This window comes from Nicotiana sylvestris, chromosome 6 (assembly GCF_000393655.2).
Source record: "Nicotiana sylvestris chromosome 6, ASM39365v2, whole genome shotgun sequence".
Classification (NCBI taxonomy): domain Eukaryota; kingdom Viridiplantae; phylum Streptophyta; class Magnoliopsida; order Solanales; family Solanaceae; genus Nicotiana; species Nicotiana sylvestris.
The window spans coordinates 160002271-160007724 of NC_091062.1; the positions used below are offsets into that span (position 1 = coordinate 160002271).

Genomic DNA, 5454 nt, shown 5'->3' on the forward strand with positions numbered 1-5454 from the left:
GTTTAACTTTTTGAAAACTAGGCTACAAGGACTACAACTTTCATGCTTTTTGCATCTACCTGTTCCTTATAGACAAAAATGAAATGGGATGAATCAAATCAATAAGCTTTTTGATTGATTCAGGGCGCAGCGAAGCCAAATTAAATCAAGGCAAGGGGGCTTACTTTTCCTGAGGCTGATTCCCTATTTGTTTGATGAGAAATGCGAAACAAAAAAGAAAAGAAAAAGATCCCCCGTTGGGAATGAAATTATGCTCCCTATCCCCCTTTTCACAGAAAATGGAGAGATGAATTGATATATTTATTGAATCCGTCGGGACTGACGGGGCTCGAACCCGCAGCTTCCGCCTTGACAGGGCGGTGCTCTGACCGATTGAACTACAATCCCAGGAAAATTAGGTGTACAGCCTAAAATCAATTTAGATTCGAACCATTTAGTTTCGCTGTGTTGTAACAGAGACACGAATGATATACTTAATTATTATTATTATCTAATTAATTATAATAATTATTAAAATAAAATGTAGTAGACTCATAGTGGGCTAATTCATGAATTGAATCAAATGGGGCCTTTTAATTTAACTAATTTGAATTTAATTAAACTAAAGAGTCACGCTCTTTAAACGCCCTATAAGAAAAGAAGAAGAAAGAGGCTTAAGTCATCGCTTCCAATCCGATAAAGGTCTTTTTTCTTTTCCACGAAAGTCCTTCCCAACAATGGTTGCAGAGGATATAAATATGAATATGAAAAAAAAGGTAACAGCCTGGAGAGTCGTTTTTTAGTTTTTAAGTGGAATGTTCATTATCATAATAAGTAGTCGATTAGGAGAACAGCTATCTCACTACAGAGTATACTCTTCATCATCTTTCATTATTCATATTTTATGTCCTGGGACATAGATATTCTAGATACCCCCTTCTATTATGAATCGCCAAAGTCTTCTATATATAAGCTTCCAAAATCAGCCTTGTGCAACACAAATTTCTTCTTCGCGATTTCCAAACTCTTCCCGGATAGGCTATAGTGTACCACTCATAACTTTTTGTACACAACTCCAAATGCTAAATGGTATGATTTTCAGAAAACTAGACACAAAGGGCTACAACTTTCGTTTTTAGATCATCTCCAAAGTCCTTATAGATTGCGAGATACAAGCTTCCAACGTCAGGTTAGTGCAGTAGAAACTTTCCTCTATGCGATCGCGAAAGCCTTCCGCTATCGCGAATCACTGGCCATTTTCTCCCATTTTACTCATCGTGATCGCGACCAATTCCCCGCGATTGCGTAGCACACTGCTGTATTAAAAAACCAGCAGCTAAAAATGGTCTAAAAATGGTCTGAAACCACTCCGAAACTCACTCGAGCCCCTCGGGACCCCGTCCGAACATACCAACAAGTCTCAAAACGTATCACGGACTTAGTTGAGGCCTCAAATCACATCAAACAATGCTAAAACCATGAATCACACTCCAATTCAAGCTTAATTAACTTTAGAATTTCAAACTTCTATATTCGATGCCGAAACCTATCAAATCACGTCCGATAGACCTCAAATTTTGCACACATACGGACCTACTCCAACTTCCGGAATCGGAATCCGACCCTGATATCAAAAAGTTCACTTCTGGTCAAACTCCTCAAAAACCTTCAAATTTCTATATATAGCCAAATGACTTCAAAATGACCCACGGACCTCCGAATTCACTTTCGATCGCGCTCCCAATACCAGAATCACCATACGGAGCTATTCCTAGGCTGGGAATCCCAAATGGACATCGATAATACTGAAATTGTCACGACCCATTTCCATAATAGGTCATGATGGCGCCTAACACCATTGCAGGGCAAGCCAACGCGCGAAAATACCAAATAAGCTCTCATTTTACTTTTACCAACCTACTTGCAATAAATCCTTAAGTTAAGATTAGAACGAGTAATAGCCAGTAATGTACCAAAATAATTATACAATCCCCAGAAGAATAATTTTCTAATGTGTGTGCCAAGACCTGGTGTCACAAGTTGTCGACAACTAGTAGAATATACAAAAGAATCAATCTATCCTACCGTCCGAAATAGAATAGACAGCAGAAATAAATAAGAGAGACTCCATCTAGATGCTCAGGAATGTGCACCAGAAATGCGCACTGTAGAAGTCTCGAATCTGCTCAGGAATGCGCACCAGACTGATAGCCAGAGGTACCTACCTTAGATCATGTACAATTAAGTACAAAAGTGTAGTATGAGTGCATAAACAATATGTACCCAGTAAGTATCCCGTCTAATCTCGAAGAAGTAGAGACGAGAGGTCGACTTGATACTTATTAGGGTCAATTATTATGAGAAAGAATTAATACTAAGCATGGATAGTACAATTGATTAGCATCTCATGGCAAGAAATAATAGTTCCTTTTTCCAGATAATATCATAGTTAACCTTTTACATTTCAAGGCATATACGAAGTTCAAACCACAGAAAAAAACTAAGTGAAACATGCGCAAGTAATGCTGAGGGTCGTACGACCTGATCCAACATAAAAATAAATTGTGCACTACCGAGGGTCGAACGACGCGAACCCTAGATGCATCTATTACCCGCTTGCGAATCAAACATGCGACACGGTCAAATATAAATAACACAACAACAAACAGGCAATAGTGTATATCTGGGAAACCAATTACTCATAGAAATAATGAATTTCTCTTTAAAAGGCCAAGAAAGATAATGTTCCTCTTACTAGTCTCATTTACCCTAACCAACATGATTTATACAAATCTGAATTAAACATAAAGTTATAAGAATATCAATAGAGCATGCTTTTGGGTCCTAGACTACCCGGACTTAGTATAATAGTAGCTACCCACGGACTCTCGTCACCTAGTGCATATGTAGCCCCCATATATAGTAGCAATTTATTCAATTATTACACCTATGGGGATAATTCCCTCTTATAAGGTAAGAAATGAGACTTACCTCGTTCAAAAGCGTACTTCCAATACCAAGAACGAGCTCAAACTCTCAATTTGGAGCCGAATGAACTGGAACTAATTAAATGAGGTAGGAACTAGTCAATACAAGCTCAAGAGTTCGCATTTTAGTTGCTAAAGTGATTTCCCAACCTTAAACACAAGTTTCCTAAAATCCGACCCCGGGCCCACATGCTTGAATTCCGAAATTTTTCGAAGAAAGTTGTTCTTTATAGCCTAAGGATCAATAATATATGATTTCTAATTCATTCCATAAGAAATTTCGTGGTTAAATCTAACTTTTATCAAAGTCCTAGGTTTTCACTCAAATCCTATGATTTTCACTAATTTTTGTGTGTTAATCCACCAAGTATTAAACTCACATTATGTAGGAATAACTTACTTCACAATGCTAGGTTGAAATCTTCTCTTTGAAAGCTCCCAAATCGCCTAAGTGCAGAAGTGAAATGAAATAAATGGCCTAAGTCCCATTTTTAAAAGCTGTGACCCGGCCTTTGATGTCGCATTTGCGACATCAGGCTCGCAAATGCGAAGTCGCAATTGCGACGAAATGTTCGCAAATGTGAACTGGGCCTCCCTTTGCCGTGATCGCAATGGCAATGGAGGGGTCGCAAATGCTGACCCTGCTGGGTTCACAAATGCGAAGAATATGTCGCAAATGCGACCACTGTGCCCAGTCGGCTTCATCATAAATGCAATGTTCACCTCCCAATTGCGAGTACGTAATTGCGAGATCTGCAGCAGCAACAAAAACACAAGAAATCTGGTGTGCTTTTCTACTCCTAACCTATGCCCGAAACTCACCCGAGCCCTCGGGGCTCCACTCCGAACACTCACACAAGTCCAACAACATTGTACAAACTTTCTCGAGCGATCAAATCGCCAAAATAACGCCTAAAACCCCGGATTCAACACCAAAACGCATGAAATCCTTAAGAATTTTCAAATTTCCTATCTTTGCAACCGGACGTCCGAATCACGTCAAATCATTGGACCTGTACCTGGCTCCGGAACCAACATACGGGCCCGATACCAATATGATCAAGCATTATTCATTTTCATTAAATCCTTAGAATTTCAGTTTAACAATTTCTGAGAAAAATTCACTACTCGGGCTAGGGACCTTGGAATTCGATTCCAAACATACGCCTAGGTCCCTATTTTCCCTCGGACGCTCTAGGACTGTCAAAATACATATCCGGGTCCGTTTGCTAAAAATATTGACCAAAGTCAAACTTAGCTTTTTAAGAAAATCTTAAGGAATCAAGTGAGCATATTTCAACCCAAATTCTTTCAAATCCCGAACCAACCATCCCCGCGGGTTGTAAATTAGTTAAAGCAAGCACGAGAAGTTTTTATTAGGGGTACAAGTTTCTAAAAAGCTAAATGACCAGTCGGGTCGTTACATTCTCCACCTCTTAAATAAATATTTGTCCTCGAACGGACATAGAAAAGTACCTGAGGTGCTGAATGAATGTGGGTATCTGCTCCGCATGTCCTCCTCGGACTCCTAGGTCGCCCCCTTGACTGGTTGGCCCCTCCACTAGACCTTTACCGCTGTAATTTTCTTGGATCTTAACTGGGGATCCTGTCTATCAGCAATGGCAACTGGCTTCTCCTCATAACTCAGACTCTCATCCAGCTGAATAGTACTGAAGTCTAACACATGAGACAAGTCGGCATGATACCTCCGAAGCATAGACACGTGAAAAACTAGGTGAACTCCCGATAAACTAGGGGGTAAATTAAGCTCGTAAGCAACCTCCCCAACTCGCCTCAACACCTCAAATGGACCAATAAACTTTGGGCTCAGCTTGCCCTTCTTCCCGAATCTCATAACACCCTTCATTGGCGAGACTTTCAAGAGGACCTTCTCGCCAACCATAAATGATACATCACGCGCCTTCTAATCTGTGTAACTCTTCTGTCTGGACTGAGCTATGCAAAGCCTCTCTTGGATAAACTTTACCTTGTCCAAGGCATCCTGCACCAAATCTGTACCATATAGCTTAGCCTCACCAGGCTCAAACCACCCGATAGGAGAACGACACCATCGACCATATAAAGCCTCGTATGGAGCCATCTCTATGCTGGGTTGGTAGCTGTTGTTGTACGCAAACTCAGCCAAGGGCAAGAACTGATCCCACTGCCCTCTAACGTCAATCACACATGCCGTAAGCATATCTTCCAAAATCTGAACTGTCCACTCCGATTGCCCATCGTCTGAGGATGAAATGTTGTGCTAAGATCTACACGAGTCCCTAACTCATTCTGAACGGCTCTCTAGAAATGGGAAGTGAACTGAGGGCCTCTATCTGATATGATGGGAATAGGTACACCATGCAACCAGACTATCTCCTGAATGTAGATCTGAGCATACCTCTCTGTTGTATAAGTAGTCGCCACTGGAATGAAGTGGTCCGACTTTTTCAACTTGTCAACAATGACCCATACTGAATAAAATTCCGCA

General features: G+C 40.6%; 1 non-coding gene across 1 annotated transcript; it reads right to left on the reverse strand.

Annotated features, from left to right (window-relative positions):
- Nucleotides 1-313: 313 nt before the first annotated feature.
- Nucleotides 314-387, reverse strand: TRNAD-GUC (transfer RNA aspartic acid (anticodon GUC)). The gene has a single exon. It is a non-coding gene; the product is annotated as a tRNA-Asp (tRNA).
- Between the last annotated feature and the right edge of the window lie 5067 nt (nucleotides 388-5454).